Source organism: Brachycentrus maculatus, unplaced genomic scaffold (assembly GCF_059751285.1).
Source record: "Brachycentrus maculatus isolate JH-2025_06_01 unplaced genomic scaffold, ASM5975128v1 h1tg000004l, whole genome shotgun sequence".
Taxonomy (NCBI): Eukaryota; Metazoa; Arthropoda; class Insecta; order Trichoptera; family Brachycentridae; genus Brachycentrus; species Brachycentrus maculatus.
This window is the reverse complement of record NW_028280759.1, coordinates 1,168,884-1,196,744: the sequence shown is the minus strand read 5'-3', so window position 1 is coordinate 1,196,744 and position 27,861 is coordinate 1,168,884. Positions and strand designations below refer to the sequence as shown.

Sequence of the window (27,861 nt, the reverse complement as noted above, 5' to 3'; positions counted from 1 at the left end):
CAGAAATGTTTTTTTTCAAATTATATTTTTTATCAAAATAAATAAAAATTCCGCCATAAAAATGTATTTAATTTCAATATTTAAATAAAGCGTTTAAGTACTACGGTAATGCTTTTACGCGCTTTAAAAAAAACTTATTTTGAATTTATTATATTTAAAAATTCGTTTAAAAAAACTCTTTATTTTAATTACAAAATGTTGTCCAAAAAAATGCTTTTATATTTATTAATTACAATCTTTTGTTTTTTTTTAATTTTGAATTTTAAATTCGCCATTGTGTAGCTTTAAGTGAAGTACTTATTTGAAAAAAGGAATACAAAATATTTATGTATAGATTTGGCGTTGTATTTGTAAAATTCTTTTTTTTTTGCATTCGTTTGAAAATGTCATACCCAGGTAAAATAATTGTCACAAAATTGATTTTAATGTGTTTTTTAACAATAAAATACAACTTAGTAGACTCAAAAAAATCAGTGTTTCATGTAACAATAAATATTTAATATTTAAATATTCTTATTGTTTGGGTTTATTAAGAATCAGTGGTTTTTTAAATATTTTTTTATTGTTCTCACTATTTAATTTCCCCAATTTTCGGAGAGATACGATAACATGTGTTTTCTCTCTCTTTCACCTCCCAATACGGGCCTACGTCATCGCTCTATCGACCAATGGCAGCGCTGCGGCGGTCTCCACCGACTTCTTCCCATTTCCCAGTCAGCAGTCAGTAGCGACCGGTCGTACCGCGTGAACGTGTGCAGCGCATTCAGACGTCTCATCTCATTTTCCGAGCGCGTTTAGATCTCGATTCGAAGCAGATCAGAGTGTGTTGCACTGATCCTGAAACGCGATCGCTCCCGGCTCTCCGAGAAATTCTACACTTGTAAAAAAAAGACAATTTTTCATTCTACATTTTGTGATCTTCGCATCTTTCGAACGAGTTTTATTCTCGCGTCGCGGGTATTAAATTCCGAATTGTTATTTTTTTTAATTATTATTTTCTTTTGATTTTTTGTTCAGTTTTCGCGTCGGTTTTTGTGTATGTGTCGCTTGTTTACGACTGTGCAAGAACTTGGAATAACTTTTCCGTGTGTATACAGTGATTTCGTCCAGTTTCCCGAAATCTTTGAAGATTTTCCGGCCGTATGTGGTGAGCTTGGCTGCCTTGAGACTATCTTTTCCAGTGACCCAAGACGTAGGATGTTAGCTGCGCTTGGTAAGTTTCTGAGTGTTGTAATTAGTTATGATCAGTTCGACCACCCTCTCCTGCAGTGAGCCTCGTTATCTGTCCTTATCTCTCCGCTTAATTCTTGTATTTTTTTCATTCTTCGACTTTGAGTTGTGAGGAGGAAAATTTGCCGCGTTATTACCGTACGCAGACCGGTGTGAGTAAACAGTCATTACGTGCGAGTACTGAGGCTAGACTCGGCGGGCACCCAATTATGCAATGTGTACGTACTTATTGATAGTAAACAAAACCCGTCCCGGTATAAAGCGCTCTCATTAATAAAAAATAAATTAAAAAAAACATCGCCCATTTGACAAACAGTTATTTATTCAGAAACACATATCGGTGATTTCCTAGCGCCTTTTGTTACGGCTAGTCGATAGTTATTAGCTTGTTTTATTTCCTCGTGCCCGCCAAGGTCGTTGCTATAACATGTACATTTTGAAACATCCGAATTCGTTATTTGACCTTTGTCCGCACCCAAATGATGCATAAGGCACCGCATCGTATAGAAAAGGTGTTTACTTTGTTACTTGAATGTTGAACTATCCTTGCTTCATACGCGCAAATTTTACAAGGGAGGTAATTAAACTTTTAAAATTGATTGATATTTCAATATAGATGAAAAAGAATATGGGTATTTACAGGGCTTAAGACCTATCACCATTCTATCCGTGATTGAACACCACACTTCTTAAAATAAAGACATATAAGACCGAGTATGCATACAAAAATGAGTAAATATAAATTTGAAGATTCTGAAAAACAAATCGTTTTGTCGTATAAAGTTCTATTTATGCTCCAATTGATACTTTCTTTCACATGCGAGTTCTCGGCATCATCTATGGCCGAGTTAAGTATTTTTTAAATTTATTTATTTAGTAGAGACCTTCATAAAATATTTGTAATATTTTTCCCGAATTAGTAATTTAAATGTTAGGGGAGATGTTTTGAAAACATCATTTAAAATTTTTATTAAACTGGTATTTTTACCAGATATTTTATTTACACGTGTCTAAATCATTATTCTTATTATTTGTGTATATTGTGTAATTATTTGCACAATGATTTGAACACACTAAAGATATTGTTTTGAAAGTGAGTTCTCTCAATCATTTATACTATTTTCTTTCAAATATACAGATTCATAATGTTTGAAAAGCTATTTATTTAACTGAAAGGTTTTATTTATATTTTTACACCTTAAAGTGGTCATAGAAATAACTACAACTGCATATTAAAAATATTTTACTTTGTTAAAAAAAAAGGCGTAAAAAACCCGGGTTTGACGGTGTTAAGTATATTTTATTGACATGCACTTTTCCAGTTTCATGCAATGCCTAACTAGCTTAATTGATGTATTCAATGTTATGATTCCTTATCATTCATACTGCCGTAGTTATCTGATGATTTTACACGCCTATGATGTCACTAGAGGTGTGAAAGTGTGTAGACATAAGATAAGTAAATTTATTTGATAAGTGCTCCTTCAGAATTCTCTTACTGCAAACATATTCGCGAATATAAGATAAAAGATAAATACCTTTTTGATTATTTATTGTTTGATACCAATTGTACATGTCGCTCACTCCTTTCAAGAACGTCATAAATCAAAAAACTTGATTTTTCAGGAGAACGTTTTTAAAGTTTAAAAATACAACACAATGTATTAAAAATAAATATCAAGCCACTTATTGAACTTTTTACTGTGCAACAGATATTTTTAGGTAAAACCTGAAAAATATTTAGGATATTTAAAAAAATTATTAAACAAAACCTTTTCTTCAAAATGCAAAAAACAACATTTTCTGCCCTGTTGCAGGTAAATATTAAGTTAAAAATATGCCTCTTTTGCTGCGATATAGTACTTTTTCTGGGCATTCTGAAAACTTGCACAACTGAAAATTGACGATTCTTGACTTATGACGTTCTTGAAAGGAATGAGCGATGTAGGTACTAAATACTGAATGGAGAAATTGTTTTTTAAACAAAAAAGAGTGTTTATACCCAATTAGCTACTTAATTAGATACTTGTGCAACATTATGTTCGGCTATCGTATAAATTGTCAAAAGAGGTCCTGAAAGGGCTCTTTTTTCTCGGGTTTCAGGACACAGAACCGTAGAATCCCATAAGGTACAGATAGACAAGCTACTAATAAAGTATGCTTAAGACGAGCATACTCTCTAGCTGTATACTTTTGCTTGAGATAAGTTATCTCGTTTACAAACATCGATACTAGCATGCTCATAAGCAAACCTGTTCAGACAAGCTCAGAGCACGACCCTTCCACCCGAGCCGCAGGTAACATGCTTGATATTAGCATGTTTATTTCTAGCAGAGTACTTTCACACTTGCTACTGACTAGCGATTGATCAATTTGTTCTGATGTGGCATATTTTTGTGCTAATAATCAATATGTCTATATAGACCTTAAGGATCGATTAAATTATCCGTACTATACCGTACCATTATAAGCCACCGGCAAACAATACGCATTGGTCCATCTCTGCGCTAGGCTTTGGCTTCAACACTGAACTTCTTTGCTCTGCATTCAAGATTCTCAAGACTGAAGTCGACCACTAGCGTGTCTGCCCTTCTCGTTACATAATTATATTGGCTGAAACGTATTCAGCATTTGAATCAAGAGAAACAAAGAAATTTTGTCTTTTAAATGTCAAGTATCATTTCAATATCATGTACGGCAATTGAAAAAAAGTGTAATCGAAAATAAAACATGAATATCATATTTTTAATAAATCAACCTGATGACAGCCTCTGACATGTTGGCTGAAACGTAATCATCATCTGAATGGCCAAAACAATAAAAGAAATTTGGTTTTTTAAATGTCAAGTATCACTTATCATGTAAGACAATTGATGAAATGTGTATTTGAAAAAAATCATGAATGTCACATTTTGTAACACATCCCCTTGATGGCAACCCCATAAATGTTAGCTAAAACGTAACTGGATTAAATGGCCAAAAATCTAAGAAATTTGATCTTTCAAATGTGAAGTATCACGTAAGGCAATTTATGAAAAGTGTATTTGAAAAAAAAAAACATGAATGTCACGTTTTGTAATACATCGCCCTGATGACAGCCTCTTAAATGTTGGCTGAAACGTAATCAGCATCCGAATAGCTTAAAGAATCAAAGAAATTTGGTCTTTTTCATGTCAAACATCACTTATCAATTTATATCAAAAGCCACTAGGTTTTAAGTTCGGAAAATAAAATGAAAAGAGTAATTGTAAGTCTTGGATGACAGCCCCTGAAATGTTGAATGGCTGAAACGTTATCAGCATCAAATGGCCAAGAGAATCAAAAAAATTTAGTCTTTTGTGTGTCCAGCATCATTTAAATATCAATTGATATCAATATCCACCAGGTTTTAAATCCGGAAAACGAAATAAAAGAGCAATTGTAAGTCTTGGAGCCGAATCACTTGGGATACTCATCATGTGACTCACGGTCCATACGCAGTCACCATCGCTCTTGGGCCATCGCCAACATTCTGACTCTGCACACATCTACATCTTCAAGTCTGCACACACCTTCATCTCCCGAATCTGCGTACGTCTATAAACTCTACATTTACATACATCATTATGACGACAGGCGAGATAAATACCGCCCAGCATCCTCTTTGAACATAACGCCGATCTCTTGAATGCCGCGGCGAAAGATTACTTTCAGTGCGCGTTGGTAATTTGCATTTCGATCCTAAATGCTTATGAGAAATGAATAGGTTTTACATAGATAATGGAAATGTAATTTTTCATAAAACATCATATCGCAACATGTAAATCGTTTTTCTTTTCGGAATGGTCGAAAAGATGAAAAGATTTTTAAAATTTTTATTTTATTTATTTTATACCTATAAAAAGCCAAAGATGGTTGAGAACAAAACGAGAATCGTAGGAATATGCATACAAATAAAATAAAAAATAAAAACAAAAAAAACATTTTCATTACAGTGAAATAAGTAGTAAAAAGAAAATAAAAAATTAAGGTAAATTCTGCTAGTCATTCAAGAATATTATTGAATTATATTGTATTTTATCATTGTACATCCACATATATTGATATGATCGCTTTTTATAGACAGTAAAATATGTTTCAAATCCCGATTGAATTTGTATGTAATAAAACAATAACGGTATGGCTTTTCAAACTTCTGTTTTATTTGACCAATGATCGGATTTCGTTGTTGATGATATCATCAAACTGGTCAGTAACGATGTTTTGAAATATGGACTACACCGGTAACGATGAAACCGGTCACTGGTCGAATAAAATAAGGGTGGATATCTAAACTATATCTAAAATCTAGTTATACAGAATAACATATACTAGAAGGTGGTCAGGTTAGGAGTCAGAATACTTGGCAGGTGTGTATGAGAAGAAGCATGAATGAGGAAGAGGCAATGATTGTTTTCAAAGACAGATTGGTGTAGCCTTCTATTTATTTTTTGACATCTCATCAAAGAAGAAGAATATGAAAGTCTGGGCATTTACGGGGCTATATAGGCTGTTTTAAGTGATCACTTTACACACGTGTAACATTCACCAATTCTACCCATTATTGACAACCACTTCTCAAATTCTTGGAAGTTCTATATTGAACCAATTTTGAAACGTTGTTCTTGAATCACTAGAACTTCACTAGAGACATCTGTTGGTGAGATGAAAATAAGCTTATTAGCCTTCTTTTCACTGTGACTAACCCTACGGGAAAGCGCCGTGATGGTAAGTTAGTTTGTTAGTTAGTTAAAATCAAGTTTTAATAAGAAAATCAGTATAAAACCTGAATTGGTCTGTACTTTTCATTATTAACACTTTTTACTGATGAAATCACAATTTAATTTTGCCGGGTTGCAAAGGAAAAGCTCGCAGGCGCGGCAACCTAGAGTGACGCTATAAAGACCGTTAATATTAACGGAGAGAGGTAGAGGAAAGGGTTGGTGCTAACTCACCCCCTCCGCAAAGTTCAAGGGTAGGGAAATACTGCAACGCAGTTTCGCGATACGCAACAACGGTGTGACTCTTCACGGCAACTGCTTAATAGCGAGAATTTATTCTAATCTAATTATGAAAATGCCATAAGGGTAACACTATTCATTTTGATGTAAAATTATACAAATAACATTTGTGGTTACATCTCCAAAAGTTACATCTCCAATATTGCACAAAAATCCTTTAAATGCAAATCTATTCAGTTAACTGTATTCTATCAAAATCTTAACTAAAGTTGCGACAAAACGTGACCAATCCTGTGTTAAACCAATATGAAATGATTAAATCGCACCAAAACTTAACAATTTTACAAGCATACTTAAAATCATTTATAATGGAAATGTAACGTTTTGGTTAGGACATTTACATTTGTTTTACTGCTTCTCACCCTTATCCGCACCCAATGGTGCATCGGGTACTGCATCGTGTTGATGCAGTGCTATCTTGACGTTACTTACTTGAAGGCAAGGTGAAAGCGCTTCAGGGACTATTAAATAAATGTTAGAGTGTCTAACCGTTATCCGCAACCTATGGTGTATGGGGCACTGCATCATTTAAAAGCAGTGTTATCTTGATCGTTAACACATGAACGAAAGGTGATTAGCCCTGCGCTTAAGGTCCAGGGTAGTATAAAATAAATATTAGAGTGTAAAATCACCAATATTTATTTTCACCGCTCCTTGGGAATCAAACCCGGGACCTCTAACGCGGTAGCTAAACACGCTTACTAATAAACCACCTAGGCGGACGTGTTTCAATAGATCATTTAAATTTTTATTTTTAATTTCATTAGTAAACACTGCTAATTCTTACAATTTATAGTGATACGTGTTTCGATGTATTTAGTATCATTATAAATACTCTTGAATGCGTCGAAACGCGTGTCATAAAAGATATTAAATAATATACAAATATTTCTTAATATCTGTTATTAACAAAGTAAAATTTAAACACAAAATGCAAAGATATTATAACAACAGAGTGACTGCCGAATCAATTAATGAAATTATAATTTTCAATGTATAAATTACCATAAAATGGTTTAAATATTGTTTTAATGCCCTCGCGTATATGAAATCAAAACATTGTGATTCCTTACTATGTGCCTTTGAAAATACATTTATTCACATCATTTTTTGACATCTCAAAAAAGATGAAGAAAAATATGGAAGTCTGGGCATTTACGGGGCATTTACGACCGTTATACGCTGGTTTAAGTGGTCACTTTACACACGTGTAACATTCACCAATTCTACCCATGATTGACAACCACACCACTAAAATTCTTGGAACTTTTACATGTCGCTCACTCCTTTCAAGAACGTCATAAATCAAAAAACTTGATTTTTCAGGAGAACGTTTTTAAAGTTTAATAATATAATACAATGCATTAAAAATAAATATCAAGCCACTTATTGAACTTTTTATTGTGCAAAAAATCTTTTTAGGTAAAACATGAAGGTTTTTTCTCCATTTGAAAAATATTTAGTATATATTTAAAAAAATAATTAAATAATATCTTTTCTTCAAAATGCAAAAACAACACTTTCTGCCCTGTAGCGGGTAAAAATTAAGTTTAAAATATGTCGTTTTTGCTGGGATATATATACATTTTCTGGGCATTCCGAAAACATGCACAACTGAAAATTGACGATTTTTGATTTATGACGTTCTTGAAAGGAGTGAGCGATGTGTAATATATAAATACATGTATATATTGTTCAAATTCGAAACAAAGCGCTTGAATTCACTAGAATTGCACTAGTGACATCTTATGGTGAGATGAGGGAAGCTTTTTATTTAGCAGAAACTTCTTTTAATTCAGAAACGTCTGAATTCTGGATTTTATTCACATACTTGACAAAAGCAAGAAAATTTCCCTTTTAATTTTTTTATTTTAGCTTATAATTTTACCAGTTAATTTATTTACAACATTTTGAGTGTGTCCAAATCTCAAAATATTGTAAGTACATTTGTTTAGTTTAAAATCAATTTTCTTATTTGATAACCTTTATCTGTTAGTTATATCACAACTGAATAAAAAATCTGACATTTTAAATCGATAATCGTAAAGTGTATCACTCAATTTAAATTACAATCGATAAGAGTTATCTCAATACGACGATGCCATTTCTCCAATTTAATTTAAATATAAATATAAAAAATCAACTGAAATGCAGTATCTTGACGCCGGCAATTAGCATATTCACATGTGTACGAACTTCATAATATCATCTACCGTATGATACATATGTATGATGTTACATTTTTGTATTTTTCAGATAATAACTTGATAAGTTAATATTCTTATCTTTTTTTTCGTAATGTTGTATGTAGATACTGATACATATTATGTATATTACTGCATTAAACAAATAAGAAGTTGTATATATATATATATATATATATATATATATATATATATATATATATATATATATATATATATATATATATATATATATATATATATATACACACACATAGAACAGTGCTTGTGTGGTAAAGTTAAAGTATAAATTTTAAATTATAATTTAAACTACTTCAAAAAGTGTTGTTATAGTAAAATGTTTATATTTTATAAATTGAACGCATTGTTAACGTCGTGGTATAGTAATTTAACATTCTCCTTATCATTCATCGTTCGTTTTGTGTAATTTAAAGTGGTATTACACAAAGTGAACGATGAATGATAAGGAGAGTGTTAAAGTGTATCTTTACAAGCTTGTCATTAAAAATCTGAGTACTCTACGATTCATCCTATTATGGCACAATGAATGAGATATTCTTATCCTTTTTTACTCGCAACACATTTAACAAAAATGTCGTAAAGTGGGGAAAGTTACAAAGAAAGAAGAATCATCTGTATAATAAATGATCAAATTAACATGAATCGTGTTTAGAGTGTCAGAAATGAAGACTCTTAGGAGCATATCTGGCAAGAGTCTGCGGATGGAATAAGGAACATCAGGATAAAATAAATCGGTGTGAAAGACAACGAAGAAGACTATGGTATGCGCATGTGAGGAGAATGGAAGCACCCAGACTCCCACGGCTAACCCAAGGTAGACGACTCCCGGACAGCCACTAAAGAGATAGATTGACAGCTGGGAATCGACATCGCGGGAGGCTAATTCCTCTTAAAAATAGGCTTTAAGGCCTACACCGAGAAGAAGAAGACATTTTACAAAAGTAATTTTTAATAAGTAAAGTGGTAGCAAGATCCAACATACGTGTCATACATTTGATTAGTGTGGTTGTCAATCATGGGTAGAATGATGAATAACACTCTCCTTATCATTCATCGTTCATTTTGTGTAATACCACTTTAAAAAACACCAATTGTGACTACTGGTCTCGAAATAATCATTCATTATTTTTTTAAGTTGTATTAAACACAGTGAACGATGAATGATAAGTGGAGTGTTATATTACTATACCACAAAGTTAACAATGCTTTTAATATAAAAAATAGAATGGTGAATATTTAACGTGTGACAGCCTATGACACGTCGTAAGCTCTGTAAATACCCAGACTTCATCTATGTTGAGATGTCAAAAATGTAAAAGAAAAAAATGTTGCGCTTAGTAACATTGCGGTCACACTGTAGCCGGTGTCAAACAGCGACTTCTCCATCCAGTAGCGTCGTGTGACCTTGCCAGAGTACACACCCCTCCCGCGGGCGCCCGCCCCCCGCCCGCCCCCGCCCCCAGCCGCCGGCACTCATAACTCCACAACTCCTCAGTCAATATTGGACGAGTCAACATGGCCACGTACAATACACAGCTCGCGGAGGACGCCCGCCACTTTATCGCCAAATCGAGTTCTTTACTCTCTCTGTTGACAGATTCTGCAAACTGGTGTGATAAGTCACTTACACGTGCGTCGGTGTAACAACGGCGGATATAACGACGTTCGTACGCCGTACACAGGCTTGGATAAAATACAACGTAAAGTTAAAATACAACTTTTGAATTATAATTTAAATTACTATTATTATTGGCTGTTATCCTTGGCTCTACCCGACCGAGTTTCTCCAGAGTATGCTTGGCTAAATTAGTTTAGAGACTAGAAGGAATGTGTATTTGATTACGCATTTTTATCGATTGTTGCGCGGTATGATCGATAATCCTGAAATTATCCGGAGCATTGGTCTGTATGTTCCCGATAGTTACCTAAGACAGCGTCGACATAGATTGCTTCACATTCCTATACACAGGACCAACCTGCCGATGGTTATGCCTGTAGGAAGAGCTACCGCTATGTTGAATATCACATTGGATATTGATCTGTTCCATGTGTCCGAAGGAGTTTTCTGAAGCGGGATTCTTCTACACCTTTAAGTCTTCTTGCTTACTTTTAATATATACGCCTTGAATATTGTTTGTTATGCATATATTAAATTTTTGTTGTTGAATAAATTGAAATTGAAATTGAAAAAAAATAGGTACCGTAGAACGGGGCTACTTGAACTTTGTGTATTACTTGACCGCAGTACAAAAAAAGATTTAAATCTGTATTTGGTCTACAATAATGAACGTATCGATATGATTCACTGTTTCCACGATCATGATACCACGATCGATAAATATTTTTTTTTTGTATTGGGCTCAAGTAACACATCGAAGTTCAAGTAGCCCCGTTCTACGGTATGTATAACTTGGAGGGTAACGGAAAAATCATAATAGGTACATATATATATATATATATATATATATATATATATATATATATATATATATATATATATATATATATATATATATATATATATATATATATATATATATATATATATATATATATATATATATATATATATATATATATATATATATATATATATATATATATATATCCTGAAAAGTAACGGTAAAATCATAATAGGTATACATCTAAAATAATCATTTATATCGTGCATTTTTTTATTTCAGACTTTTTTCCTTTGTATCATAATACTATATTTTTGAAGTCAGTAAATGCAAATTATGTATGTACATATCGGCTGTCCAAATTTAAAACACAGTAAGGGACATTTTTTTTGTAGTACGTTTTTTTTGCATTTTTGGACTAAGTAGACTCTACTTAGTCCACAAATGCAAAAAAAAACGTACTACAAAAAAATGTCCCTTACTGAGTTTTAAATTTGGACTGCCGATATGAGCGTGTGTTCAATGAAATATTCAAATTTGTCGTTGGGAACAATGTTGATTGATTTTTTAGTATCAACAGATGTCAGAAAGACAGACATGTGACATGTCTGCATGAAAGATAATTGATTTTTTATTAGGAACATAATAATATGCAGTAGGGTTTTACAATACAACTTTTTGCGTGTTTTTCTTCATTATCTATTTATTAATCCTTAATTTTTCATTCCTTGTCAACCATTATTTAGTAATTCCTTTGAAAAAAATGTTCTATGATTTTTTACCAACAACAATTAAGGCCGAAATCTCAAGCGTTCAAATCACAACGCGCTCGAATCACGCTGAAAGCTGGATTCCCCTCCACGCTCAGTAAAAAAAAACATGTATTGGAATTTGACTTTTTTTTAAGAATATAAATAAAAAAAATTAACTGCTTACATTTCAATAACTTTTTTCTTCGAAAACCATAAATTAATTTCAAAGATAACTTATTTTTTCAAAACAAAAACGGTGTTTTAAGAAAAAAATCAATTACGTCAAATGAGTAAATTACGGGTTTAGAGTAAATTATGTTGCGATTTATCGTATATTGGGACTTCAAAAAATTCCCACCAAAGTACTCGTATTTGCCATATCGCTCACTCCTTTCAAGAACGTCATAAATCGAAAATCGTTAATTTTCAGTTGTGCATGTTTTCGGAATGCCCAAAAAATGTACTATATCCCAGCAAAAGAGCCATATTTTTAATTTAATATTTACCCGCTACTAGGCAGAAAATATTGTTTTTGCATTTTGAAGAAAAGGTATCGTTTAATTATTTTTTTTTTAAATAAACAAAATATTTTTCAAATGGAGAAAAAACCTTCAGGTTTTACCTAAAAAGATCTGTTGCACAGTAAAAAGTTTAATAAGAGGCTTGATATTTATTTTTAATACATTGTGTTATATTTTTAAACTTTAAAAACGTTCTCCTGAAAATCAAGTTTTTTGATTTATGACGTTCTTGAAAGGAGTGAGCGATATATTCTGTACAAGCAGTCGTATACACATCTACGTTTTTAAATTATATTTTATCTTCAACAATTTAACACAGATTTACCAATTTTATACGTTAAAAAGACAAAATGCTTTAAATCCTGTTTGGATGGATATACGGTGATTTAAAAGTATATAATTTTCTTATCAATATCTGTATTTTACATCAGTCGGCAGTATGTCGAACCAATCTTTTGGTATTTTTTAAGCGTTTCCGGGCCTTCGGTGACCTTGCCAACTAACCCATAATATTGCACTTTTTCCTTATGTAACATGTGTATTAAATTAACATAGTTATTTGATTTACAAAAAAATATGTAATAAACTAACGGGTTTTCTAATGATACATTAGCGCCTTATACGATATCCAACTCTAAACTATAATTAGGTACAGTAATTCAGAATTCATTTTTATTGATCACAAAAATATCTGCAATAGAAATAACCATTTAAAATGCATTTTTGTCCAAATGTATTGCAGTAAGGATTCTTATTTGAAATTATATTTCATATATGTTTATTTATACGCAATGCGTACATTTCCATTTGTGTAGATACAATCCATTTGCAAAGTATATTCTAATGCAGGGGTTCCCAAACTTTTTCTACTCTTGAGCACATTATAAAATATCGGTAGGGTGGCGGGCACCACCTATTTTTAACCGAAAAACTCCGTCCATAACTTTTCATTTTACTATAATTTATTTTCTCATAATTATAATTCATTATCTAATAATAAACAAAAATGTTTTAAAATAAAACAAATTTTTCAAATTGCATACACACTGAGAAATGTATTAACAAAATGTAAGCAAAGTAATAATAAAAAAAACACAAACACAAACATACGAACGTATTTAATAAACCAAGCCATTAAAAAAATAAAGCATTTTTAATTATTGTTTATGAAAAAATTCTGTCTTTGTCGAATAGTGGCGGGCACATACGAATCATTCCGCGGGCACCATGGCGCCCGCGTGCCCGGGGTTAGGAACCTCTGGTCTAATGGTACACGGATTACTAACATAAACTGGATTAGCTTAAGAGCAAACGTTGTACGAGCATTTTCATACGTTCTTGCAAATAATATTTTTATTACATTTTTTTGACATCTCAACATATATGAAGAAGAATATGGAAGTCTGGGCATTTACGGGTCTTACGACCGTCATAGGCTGGTTTGAGCGATCACTTCACACACGTGTAACATTCACTAATTCTACCCATGATTGACAACCACACTACTAAAATTCTTGAAACTTACAGATATATTGATAAAACTCGAAACATAGTGTTTGACTTCACTAGAGACATCTATGGTGGAATAAGAAAAACTTTTTAAAAAGAAGAAACACTTTCAGTTGTATGTGAGGTCCGAATCCTAGATTATATTCACATATGTAGGTATTCGGGAAACGCTAGAAAATACGTTTTCATTTAAAAAAAAATTGCTTGTAACTTGACCAATCAATTTATTTACAATATTTTGAATTTGTCCAAATAGGCAAATAGTGAAATAAATTTGGACACACTCAAAATGTTGGAAAATATTTTCATTGACTTACCTTTTAAAAATTGTACGTGAATCATCTTTTTTGGTAACACTTTGTTTTGTTCTGATAACTTAAATTACGTTTTTAATTGGATATTAATTTTATCTTATCATAAAATGATGGCTTTCAAAAACACCAGTGTATTGTCTGATAAAACCAATATAATATGGCAACGATTTTTTTACATCATTAAAGCGTATTATACTGAAATCATTTATGATTAATTTCATATATTAAGACTCTCGAACGTTAAGTTCGGCCGAGTTAGGGGTTAAACTTTTCTCTCCGCGCTCAGTTTTTTTAGAATAAACATTGGAATTTGTCTTTTTTTATAATAAGTAAAAAAAAACATATCCGCTCCCTAGGTGGAGCATATGGAGTCCACAAACTGTCTCCAGGCTTTTCTGTTGGCTGCCAGCTCCCTCGCATCCTCCCAAGTCAGATCCGCGTCCCGAAGTTCTGACGAGAACTGCCGACGAATTGTCAGCAGTGGTCGTCCTGGGCGGCGCGAACCTGATGCCTTGTAAAAGAGGCAAGCTTGATTAAGGCTCTCAGTAGGCATGCGGAGTACATGGCCAAGCCAACTGAATCGCCTTCTCTTTACGACAGTTGTAATACATATTGAAAAAATATTTTTATATATTTTTTAACTCCTTACTATTCAATAATTCTTTTATTTTCAAAATAATATTTATTTTGAAGAAAAACTGTTTTTTTTCAATACAAAAACGTATTTAAAAAAATCAATAACGTCAAATTTTACCTGGGTTTATAAAAGAACATTAAGTTGCGTTGTGTGAATTTGAGTGAAGAAAAAAAAATGTAGTGTGGTTGTCAGTCATGGGTATAATGGTAAATTTGCGGTTGCATAAGTGATCACTTAAACCATACTATGACAGGTTGTAAGCACTGTAAATATCCAGACTTCTGCTTATGGACTTGTGTAAACAATGGTAGCAAAAACATAATCGTAAATAAAGCGGAAATTTTTATCTTATCTGCTATCTAGCAGAGACCTTTCATAAAACAGTTTGTATGACCCAATCGCGAATTCCTAAAAAACAGTGAAAATGAGTAAAAAAATATTCAATAATGACATAATGACTGTATTGCATACTAAATACAGGTTCAAGGATACCCACACACGCATAATTAATATCGAATAAATCTAACATAATGGCAAAGCATTAAGAAGTTTTTTTTATATAATAGGAAATTAAGCAATGTCACGTTATTGTCAAAGTTCATATTTTATATCGGTGTATAAATTAATAATATATAATAATAATAATTTGGATAATTTGTATAACGCCATTTTCGTAAAATAATACCTCAAGGGCGCTTATAAAGACATGGATAATAATAATAATAATAGGATGATGATGATGATGGTATACAAAAATTAAAAAAAAAATGCGTCGTCAATCGGTCTCGGGCCGTCGAGTCTGGACCGGGGAAAAGATGAGCCGACAAATTAAAACGCCTTCCTCTTGATCCCATGGGCTGGAGAATGGCCAGGGTGTTGAGCAGGACGCCTTCCTGAGCGATGGTCGTCACGCTGGAGGGCAGCTTGTTGAGCTCCTCGTCATTGTGGATGGAATTAAATATTGTTCAATCTGGCTACGATAAAAAAAAATTAAGTATAATTAAAAAAAAAACTCAATATATCTTTGAATACAAGAATACTATGTTTGATTCAGATGAGTTTTGATTTTGCGATGTTTTTTTTTAGTATTTTTAATGGATGTATAGAAATACGTGTCACAGCAGATTTTAAGAAATAGTGGTATTTACTAAGTAAAACTTAAATTAAAAATGGATAGATTTTACCACATAGTGACTGCCGAATCAATTAATGAAATTTTTAGTGGAGTTGGTAAAATAATGAAAGTATAAATATTTAGATTTAAAAATGACAGGTTATTTTTTTATATGATATTTTTTCAAGTGCCGACAGAATTGAATATAGGCTTTGTGATTTATTTCGCGAAAGGGAAATAAATGGGATGTTTGATGAATCCCAAGGATATGTAGCAACGCCTTCTTTTGTGCGTATACGAATATTGTATCAATATAATTGACCTTGTGTGCTAAATAATAATGAAACAAAATACAAAGAGTTTTATTATTATATTTTGGCAATGTTTGCAATCAAACGAAAATGAAATCTTCAATCCCGCTTAGTCTCCCAATTATGTTGAATTTTAATGAAGTCAATATTTCAATTTCATTAGTAAGAAGATGAAGTATTGTACTTTGGGGAGCTTCGTGATTCCTTCGCACTATTTAGTGATTCCGTCTTAAATATACAATTTTATCTTTACTCTACTAGTTTGGTTGGGATTAGAGATGTGACTGACGGGTAATTGTTATATTTTCGGTTATCCGTTTGAGATGGTATTCGTTACTTTTTCTCGGTGAATATTTCTTTCCAACTCAAATTTTGATGTTAAATTGTCAAATGTATTAGAAGTTCTAAATATGCGATACGGCAGGGGTTTTCAAACTATGGTCTGCGGCCCAAATCCAGCCGTCCAGTATCATCAATCCGACCCGCGATAGCTAATGACTTATTATTGTGATAAGTTAGTAAAAAACACGCAGAAATAGTAACTCGGTTTTATTTACTAGGTAAAGTTTGAAAAAAAAACTCACTCCCGCACAGATTTATTACCGTGACACTTATTAACGATGATATTTATTCGTTACACGCAAAAAAGGTAGTGGTAGTACCTTTTTTTACCCGGTAGTACTCAAATTTTCTCCGTACTATACGTATACTTATCAATAAACTTTACCAATAATCAATAAAACCGAGTTACTATCATTCTGCATGTTCACTTTAAATTATCTCACGCAAAAACCGAATTAAGTTTAAACAGCTTTAAAAAGTCGTTATTTAATCCGATTTTTTATGCGATCGCCCATGTCTAGTTGCCATATTTCACATTGTTTCTGTTTATTTATTTCGCAGAAATGTGTCAGAGATATGCGGCATTTTGTTTACTGACTGACGTAATCATAATACCGTCTGTAGGCCGGGTTTGCGTGTCGTGGTGAGCACTACAGTGTTCGGTGTGTGAGGGCATTCCGCTGTATGGTGTTAACTAGCAATAACATTTACAACGCTTTTGTGTTAATAGAGTAACACAATGTAGGATAGGCCATTTAAGAAATTAACAGCCATTGCACCACTGGCATTACTCGAATGCGGAACAATCGAAAAGATAAAACATCCCAGAGATATGTGGAAAATAAATAAACACTCGTCGATTAATCGAGGAAAACTGAGAAATAAATAACGCAAATAGTACTAAATGTGGAAAACATGTTATTAAAATACCATTAGGTACCTTTATTTCTGGTATGATTACACGAATAACTGTTTTAAGCTGTAAAAACATTATATTTAACGTAAGATGTTATCTTACAGTACATGTTTCTAAAACAAAGAAAAAATAATTGTTTTTTGGAGTTATACTGATATAAAAATTTGACGTTAAATTTTAAATACAAATATATGTATTATATATTTTGTCCGCCTCCGTAGTGTAATGGTCAGCACGCTCGGCTACCGTTCTGGAGGTCCCGGGTTCGATTCCCAATGGGGGTAAAATAAACATAAGTGATTTTTTCACTGTCATATTTATTCAATATTACCCTGGACTGGTACCTGAAGCGGAGGGCTGATCACATTTCCTTCATGTGTAAACGATCAAGATAACATTGCGTTTATATGACGCAGTGCCCTATGCACCATTGGGGTGCATAGGGCACTGCATTATTATTATTATATATACACAATACTACTGTTACTTAAAATATTGTGACATGTGACATTTCGATGAACTCTGCATTATTTTCAAACACAATAATGCGGAATGTATCGAAACACTTACCACAATAATAAAAAAATAGTATTTTCCAAGTGAAATTAAAATAAAAAATGGATAGAGATTACCACAAAGTGACTGCCGAATCAATTAATGAAAATATTTTTTGCTAAATAATTGTGATAAATAGGTTACTATTATTTGTTCGGTTACTCGATTTGGTTAGTATTTGTTATTTTTTCTCGGTTGATATAATATTTCTTTACAGCTTGAATTTTTTATGTCAAATCATCAAATATATAAAGAAGCTAGAAAAACGCAATCTTATTGTGCACCGATTGGTGATCGAATAGCTTTAAATGATCGAATCAAAAAACGAAAAAAATTAGTCGTTTTTTAATTCCATCGCTCATCACTATTACATATGTGTCGCCTACTTTCCAAATCCACCATATCCAATTTTATAAGATTTTAAAATAAATAAATAAAAACTCAATCGGAATGCCAATTGTGGGTTTTATTGTTTAAAATATTTATATACTTGAAACCCTGCTAAAAAACATTGAAAAACGGCGTTGTATTTCAATTTCTGCTATATTCATGGAACTTGCTTTCTGCCCCTTATCGGTTAATCAGAGAGCGAGAATGTGTCAAAAATTAAGATGACGTCATTTTCGGTTTGTGTCGCTTGTTTTTTTTAAACACTAAATAATTTACTGAAAAAATGGGAAAATTCTCTATTTCATAATATTTTATTTAAAGATAGACAAATCTTTTGAACAAAAATGATACCCGGAGAATTTGTCATTTTTTTGTAAAATCGACTTACATGGATCTGGCGGATTTTGAAAGTAGGCGACACATCAGTGTCTGATTTGTATGGTATAAAGGCAAGTTTCCGGGGTTTGCTTTCTCTCAGAGCACTTGACATAACTAGACGTCAGCAGCAGTTCATTGATCATTCTCGGGAGCCTTGACCTACGTCGCGATAAACCATATCCGACTCGATTCTGTCATTCGCCTAGTCGTCCGATATCACTAACCATGATAGTCATCCTTGCAATCGGACGACCAGAGCAATTAACATTTATGGATGCAATCCATCGCAGTCAGCATTATTCTGACGCAATATTGTCATGTTGGCAAATGTCGCAGGCATCTAAGCGTTATCTACCGTAATGTTCAATGCACCACGTGAAAGATCGAGAGCTGTTAGTGAATAATAAAACACCTGTTTGTATATTTGTTTAAGGAAATGTAAACGTTCTCATGGAACACTGAAACATACTAGGTGTCATTGCCAAAATACATTTAGACTACATACTCGTATTTTAAATTTTGTCGACGCATCTTTTCCCCGCTCCAGACTCGGCCCATTCGACGTCCTGAGACCGATTGACGACGTTTTTTTTTGTCTCATTCTCATCATCATCATCCCAATATTATTATTTTAATTACTATCCAAGTCTTCATAAGCGCCCTTGAGGTAGTATTTTACGAAAATGGCGCTATACAAATTATCTAAATTATTTACGTATTAATTGATCAAACACAGATTTTTTGAGTCTAGTATTTTATTGTTGAAAAACACAAAAATTAATATTGTGACAACTGTTTCGCCTAGTTAAGGCATTTTCAAACGAATGTCAACTAGGCGAAACAATTGTCACAATGTTATTTTTTTTTAAACAATAAAATACAACTTAGTAGACTCAAAAAATCTGTGTCTGATTTAACAATTAATACATAAATTTAAATGGAGTTCCACAATAAATAAAAAATCTAAATTATGATTATTATTATCTATCGTACATCGCTTTGACGTACAGTCGTCCATGTGTTTTTATTATGTAATTTTGAGTAATTTTGGTAACGTAAACTGATATGTTCCCACACCCCCGTGGAGCCATGTGATTTATTTCAACCCCTGGGTCCGCTGGAACTACCCCGGGTAGGCATCCCCCACGCTCGGCGGAGACAACACATGTGATACATCTGGCCTGACGGGAGCAGATAAGAAAAAAACACGTCTCGGGGATGCTGCAGAGGTCAATGCGCCGAGATCTTCCAAGAATTAAGTCATTTTAAACTGACATATCGACTTACATGAATTTGTCAGAGCATTATATGCGAATTTTATTACTACTACTACCATCACGCCGTTTCCCCGCAGGGGTAGGCAGAGAGGATGGAACGCCACACTCTTCTGTCCTGACATACACTCCTAGCCTCCTTCACATCCATACATCTAGTCATACATGCCCTCCGATTACGCAGACTTTTGACACCGCCAGATTTTAGGTTGTATTTATAAAACTCGTTATGTAATTCACCTTTACTTAACTTAAATGTATTATTGATGAAATATTTAAAATTTCCCGTTATTTTTTTTAGGTTGAATATTTTCATTAGTATGTATTTATTGGAGTAAAATTTAGATTAGATTTTTTTTCAAAATAAACTCATGTATTCCATCTACGATTTCCATCTATGAGTTTGAATATGTTTGTATTCAAACCGTAGAAGCATTTGTAGCTTACAAAATTTGAATGGATATAAATCTCAAGTAGTAAAAAACAAGTGTTTAATTTATAATTTAGACATTTTTTAGCTTTCTCGTACGAGAAATTAATCACAATTTTGGCAATTTTGATATGTTCTACTCGACATTGTCTGCACTGAGATCACTTACGTACATAAAAAGTCAATATTCATATCGTGGTGTGTCCCAATTTTCACATAGTTTGTCTTGGACTTGAGCTTTGATCTTACCCTTTTGACCTTTTCCTCCCTCCCGTCACTCTTCCAGGTATTTATATTAAATTACAAATTTGAAATTTTGTAACTGAAATGGTACAAATACCTGTTTTTTGTTACTCATGAATGTATTTATGTAACTGTTCTGTAAAATTTCCAAATAAATTTAATAAAAATAATATAAAATAATTTTGGCATGTCTTCCGAGAACTATCAAATGGGTATTTAAAATTATCAAAGATGCACTGAATCCAGCATTCCTTTCCGAGAGCCACTTGAGGACTATTGAAGTAGGAGTAATTATGCACAGTGATGTGTTTATGACGCTGTCTCGCTCAAAACACGCGCAGCAAATTAAACTAATTCGCATTCATTTAGCGTAGCATACAGCATACAGCAAGAGAGCGAGGCATTACCCACATTCGCGATAGGATTGTGTCAATATGGAGACTTCTTCAGGTCTTCCTCTGAGTTCATATTACAAGCTAATGACGGCGCGTATCGAACATCATAAAGATGAAAAGATAAAGATTTATATATCCTTCATATTTTGCTTGCCATAAACATCACTAGTTTATTCGGTGTATCTTAAAACAGGAATTCTGAAGTAAAGTATTTCTTGGATAGGATCCTATACTAGAATTATTTATTTTTAAGGTGTATGCCACGTTTTTTTTAAATACAAACATATTCATTTCATATATACATTTATCATACGTATTACGGCTCTTTAGGCATGGCCTGTGTTGAGCCGAATACTAACACGTTAATACAATTTTTATATTATTTTTTTATATTTTTTAATAATATATTTTTTTTAATTATTAGATTTTAAACATAACATACAGGAGATACAAAAATAATTTACAGCTAAAAGGTTTTTCAATAAGATAATTACACCTGGACTTTAATTAATTCACTTTCTACCTTGTCCCTTCCAATGTTAAGCAACCATCGACGAACACTGTTCTTAAAGACCTGATCACTCCTGGAAATCTTAATGGTTTCGGGCAGCAAATATTTTTGGCGCAAGGAATGATTTTTTTTTGATAAATCAATTTGTATTGTGAATTGAATTGAATTGTATTGTGATAAATCAATTTGTATTGTGAATTAAACTAAAGAAAATGGGAAAATATCGTAATATGTCAACTCATTTCAGTAGTCAGTAAATTCATGACAAAGGTAATAGATTGTTTTTTTATTATTATTATTTTACAATATTATAATCTTTTTTGAAAAACTAGGTGATAAAATTTGCGTTTTTTTTTCTTTAGTCGGTGTTGAGTAATCAGAATTAAAAACAATAAATTTATTACTATAGTGACACTACGAAATCAACTAAAGCAATAACTACGTAAACAACTAAAATAATAATTATAGCAGCAACTACATAAATGACTTAAACTTAAAGTATGGCAACAACTACGCAAATTACTAAAACTATAACTTTAGTAAAAACTACAAAAAATATCTAAAATTATAATTATAGCAACAACTAAATGAATATCTTAAACTTTAACTATAGCAACTATAACTACGTGAATAACCAAAACAATAATTATAGCAGCAACTATGTAAATGACTTAAACTTTAAGTATGGCAACAACTACACTAACAACTAAAACTAAAACTTTTGTAACAACTACATAAATATCTAAAATTATAATTATAGCAACAACTACATAAATTTCTTAAACTCTAACTATAGCAACAACCAAATATATAATTTAAACTAAAACTTTAGCAACAACTACCTAATCTATAACTTTAGTAATAATTACATAAACTGAAACTTAAGCTACAGCGATACCTTCATACAAAATAAAACTGTAATTATAGCAACAACTACGTAAATAAATATAAAATAAACAGCACAAATACTGTTAAAAACATTAAAAAATATCTGTTATTTAATATTTACTTGGTAAACACCAAGTAAAGTTTAAATTAAAAATGAACAGATATTACAAACAAAAAAGTGTCGAATCAATTTATGAAAAAAAAATTACCTACTCCAAGAGATGAATAGTAATTTCTCTTTTTATATTATATTACTAAAATAAAATCTTCAGTATAACATTTTTAAAATAATCAAATTGTAAACATTTAAAGTCTACAAAATAATTTATATTTAATTCTAAGTCGCAAAAACGTTTTTCAATGATTTTAGTCAAATATTTAATGAAGTGCCTTTATTTCATTCTGAAAATCTCTTCTGAGAATTGGTGGGAATGGTTTTCGGATTTCATAAATTTTCCTTTCTTCATCAATTCATTATTTAATAATAATAAATAATAAAATTGGATAACTTATATAGCGCCATTTTCGTAAAAAAATACCTCAAGGGCGCTTCACGGTGAATGAATTGGGGAAAATATTATGGTGGAAATGATTTAGAAAACAAATGTGTTTTTAGTCTTTTTCTAAAGATCATCTCACTCTCACTATTTCTAACCATTGGTGGAAGAGCATTCCACGCCGTCGGTCCTGCAACAGCAAAGGCACGCTCGCCAAATTTAGTGCGTTGCTTGCGAGCTGGTAAGATAACTTTGCCCATTGCAGATGTTGTAGCCGATCGAAGCGTGAGACGTCTATCAACCAATTCATCTGGAATACACAGCTCCTTAAGATACTCTGGAGCCATATTGTGTATTGATTTATACATGAGTAGGCAGAGTTTATACTCAACCCTTTCTGGAAAGCGTAACCAGTGGAGTTTGTGAAGTAGTGGGGTGATGTGACTGAATTTAGAAATTCCAAAAATTAGTCTCGCTGCTGCGTTTAACACTGATTGCAGTCGAGTCATTTTATTGTTTGGTAGACCCGTGTATATACCGTTACAATAATCTACTCTCGATATTACAAACGCATTTATTAATTGACGGGCAGCATCAACTGGCAGATTCTTGCGAATGCTTTTAATTTGCCTTAGCTGATAAAAAACCTCAACTCCGCGCTGGTTGACATTTAATCAACTGCGAAGAGCTGGTTGAAGAACGAAATCTTTTGTGTATTATTTTCATTGTTACGTTTCAATATTTTCAATTCCAAGCAATCAACTTAGAATTTCCTTTCATTCTGAAGGAACCGCTTTGGAGTTGAAATTTTTAGACAGATTCAAAAAATCTTAATTGGATGTTTTTTTATATTTACAACATTTTTTAATGTGTCCAAATATCGGTCACTCGTTTTAACAACGTCATATATCAAAAACATTTTCAATCAGGATCGTTTTTAAGTTAAAGAATATAATAAAATGTATTAAAAATAAATATCAAGCCATTTATTAAACTTTTTACTGTGCAACAGATATTTTTAGATAAAACCTGAAGTTTTTTTCTTCATTTAAATAATATTAAGTTTATTTAAAAAGAATAATTACACAATACCTTTTCTTCAAAATGTAAAAAAACATCTCTTTCTGCCCTGTTGCGGGTAAATATTAAGTTAAAAATATTCCGCTTTTGCTGGGATATAGTACATTTTATGGGCATTCCGAAAACATGCGCATCTGAAAACTGCTGATTTGTGAAATATGACATAGTTGAAAGGAGTGAGCGATATGTGAATACTTGATTACAAATCTGGGTTTTATTCATTTAAGATATATTTTTGCTTTTTTTTTCATCTCAACAAAGATGAAGGAGAATATGAAATCTAGGTATTTACAGGGTTTTGAGATATTAAAAAAGACTTAATATCTCGGAGCCCTAAAAAAATATCTCCTAAATGGAAAAAAACCCAGATTTGTGAACAAATATTTGGACACACTAAAAAATTTTGCGATTAAAAATAACTGGCCAAATTATAAGCTGATAAAAATATAATTTCATGTTTCAGGCGTTTCCAAGTATGTAAAAATAATTCGGGGTTCGGATCGTGCATATATCCAAAGGTTCGATTTTTTCTAAAGAGTAATAGAATATATAAATTGTCAATGCCAATTTAGAAAAACTACAACGAGTACGGGTATGCAACCTCGAGTGTCGCTGTAATGTCCTTCACCTTGAGCTTCTTTACTTACGTCATTTGCTTACATCTCATCACACATATTTACCATTGCGTTATTACGGTTGTTTAAACACCGCGTCGATTCGATATGGTGCCCTTAATTTAAAAATATTTTAAAAATTAGTAAAAAATATAGGTTTTTATGTTTATAGTTTTTTAATAATAAAAAAATAATAAAAAGAGTATTGATTTTGTATTTGTGTGGACATCGCAAAAAGTTTATCGCATTTTAAATCACTTTAAATCGACGTCCAGTTTTGGACCAATAACCTGTTTTTTCGTGTGTAGTGTAAGTATGCTGAAGGGGCCGACTGCTGATTGCAAATGGGTCGACAGTCATTATAATGAGATATGTAATTATTAAAAACCAAAAATATTGCAAAGGTTTTTAAAAAATCAGCTTACAGTGGTTTTAAAATGATATAAAGAAATATTTATAATTTTCAGACAAAAACATGAAAAAATTTTTTTTCACCGAAATGGCAGCGCCATCTGTTGATCGTAAAAGCATTTCACCTAATGTTCAACACTGCTCATGGCGGACAGCATGGTTATTGACAGCGGCTGTCACTTCACTCGCAGCATTATCTATGATTTCGATTGCAGAGGTTGTGCGATTGCACAACCTCGCATAACAAACATAATTTGTTCCAGAATCTTACTCGTTAAGCGAAAGATTTTTTATAGTTTTGACTGGTTTTGAATGTCGTGAAAAAGGAACTTGCCCTTTCTCTGTAACACGTTATGCGAAATGTCGCTCGTTAAGAGAGCAACGTTTTCACTTGTTTTTTGCTCGTTATGCGAATTACTCGTTATGAGAGGTTTCACTCTAAAACCTATTTAATGTTAAATACGGAATATACATCCAAAATACTACTTAACTATGAATAAATAAATAAATAAGTAACTTTAGGCCCGGCGGTTAGCCCAAATGATATATGTATGTGTTATCAGGTTGGATGGTTGATAACTGCGTCGCGTGACTTCATACTGCAATCAGACGTTCCACTGAGCGGCCGGTGGACTATCAAGATCGCCTCCGTCGAAGGTTAGACGTATGCAAAAACGCTCCCAACACTCCACTGCCTTAGATCTGTACTGCCGACATGCCACGCATGTACTTAGGCCGTTCTGTATCCGGGCTGTGTATTGCATTTTATAATGTGATCGGTCAATTTTATCAGCAAACTTGTTTTACGGATATTACTGAGGAAATTAACGTCTGATTAAAAAGGAAGATTGGATTCGTCCAGGTGCTCAAATTTTAGAATTTGTTAAAATAACATTTTTACTAAGTGACCTTGTTTTCGCGTATTCATGATAAGTTGTTATATCTATTTTGTTATTTATGTGTGTGTGGGTGTTTTTGTTCAATGTATTTGCATAATAATAAGTAAACGTTAGTATTTGATAGATTTGTTTGTGTTTTATAGTACGTAGTGTGCGTTTCGCTTTTCTCAGCTGTTAAATTGTTACATCTATCATGAGTGGGACTAGTTTAAACATGACCACGACTTATATTTTTACGTTTTTACTTACTTTATAATACGAAAAAGAAAAAAAAGAAGAAAAAAAACATTTTTAAAAAAAGTAATCACAAAGCATCGTCAGAATTGTAGGAACATATTTTTAAATCCTACTATTACTACCATGACGCGATTTCTCTGCAGAAGTAGGCAGATAAGATGAAGAAGAATATGGAAGTCTGGGCATTTACGGGGCTGACGACCGTCATAGGCTGGTTTAAGTGATCACTTTACACACGTGTAACATTCACCAATTCTACCCTACCATTGACAACCACGTTACTCAAATTCTTGGAAGTTTTATAAACCTTGTTCTTGAATCACTAGAGACATCTATTGAAATAAAATCTATCCGTAAATGCCCAGACATCCATATTCTCCTTCATCTTTGATGAGATGTCAAAAAATAACATGAAGGTAACTCCTGTAATTGGAGATAATCCAGATTTTGTGAACAAGTATTTGGACACACTCAAAATGTTCTAGATAAGATGAACGCTACAATCGTCAGTCCTGACATACACTCCTAGCTTCTTATACATCCATACATCCAGTCATATATGCCTTCTGGTTACGTAGACTTTTGTAAAATACATTTTTAATTAAAGGAAGAATGGTGAGTGTTACACAGTAAATAACTAACTAAGTATTACTACTGGCCCTTCTCCGCACCTAATAGTGCATAGAGCACTGCATTAAATTGACACAATGTTCGATCATTTATTTTATGAAGGCAAGATGATCAGCCCTTCGCTTCGGGTACCAGTCCAGGAAAATATTAAATAAATATTAGACTAAAAAAGCCCATATTTTATTTTAACCCCCACTGAGAAATGAACCCGGTACCTCCAGTATGGTGGCCAAACGCGCTAACCACTACTAAACATAAAATGATTATTTAAATAGCCAATAAATATACGGCTGTCCAAACTCAAAACACAGTAAGGGACATTTTTTTGTAGTACTTTTTTTTGCATTATTGGACTAAGTAGATTCTACTTAGTCCAAAAATGCAAAAAAAACGTACTACAAAAAAATGTCCCTTACTGTGTTTTAAGTTTGGACAGCCGTATAGCCAGGCGATAAATCTTGTAAGCGTCCAGACTCGCATATTTACCATTTAAAATATTAAAACTTCATCGTCGCTTTTGAGGTATCGATACCCTTACCTATAAATTTAGGTAACTAATTTGAATACGCTCAAAACATCTCTCGGCGTTTTGTAAACCTTGCGGTTGTGACATTTGTATCGTGGTTTATCGATGTAATATATATACAAAGCACACTCCAGCGTTTTATTTACATAATATATGTTGAATAGATAGATATACAGTCACTCACTCCTTTCAACATCGTCATATATAAGAAAACTTGATTTTTCATGAGATCGTTTTTTAAGTTTAAAAATATAATATAATAATAAATAAAATAAAACCCTTATCCGCACTCCAATGATGCATAGGGCACTGTGTCATATAAACGCAGTGTTATCTTGATCGTTTACACATGAAGGAAAGGTGATCAGGCCTCCGCTTCAGGTACCAGTCCATGGTAGTATTGAATAAATATTACAGTGAATAAATCACTTATATTTATTTTACCCCCCTTGGGAATCGAACCCGAAACCTCCAGAACGGTAGCCGAGCGTGCTGACCATTACGCTACGGAGGCGGACATAAAAATATAATAAAATGTATTAAAAATAAATATCAAGCGACTTATTGAACTTTTTATTGTGCAACAGATCT

The 27,861-nt window shown here is 32.5% G+C and overlaps 1 protein-coding gene across 6 annotated transcripts in view; it reads left to right on the top strand.

Annotated features, from left to right (window-relative positions):
* Mef2 (myocyte enhancer factor 2) overlaps positions 1 to 27,861 on the top strand; it is a 219,306-nt gene that overhangs the window by 116,792 nt on the left and 74,653 nt on the right. For 2 of the 6 annotated variants that reach the window (XM_088274489.1, XM_088274198.1), the window contains exon 1: positions 713 to 1,213. The exons of the other annotated variants lie outside the window; for them this stretch is intronic. The gene's annotated coding sequence lies outside the window, so the exon portion shown is untranslated. Of the gene's footprint in view, positions 1 to 712; positions 1,214 to 27,861 lie in introns of those variants that run through there. 6 annotated transcript variants of the gene reach the window in all.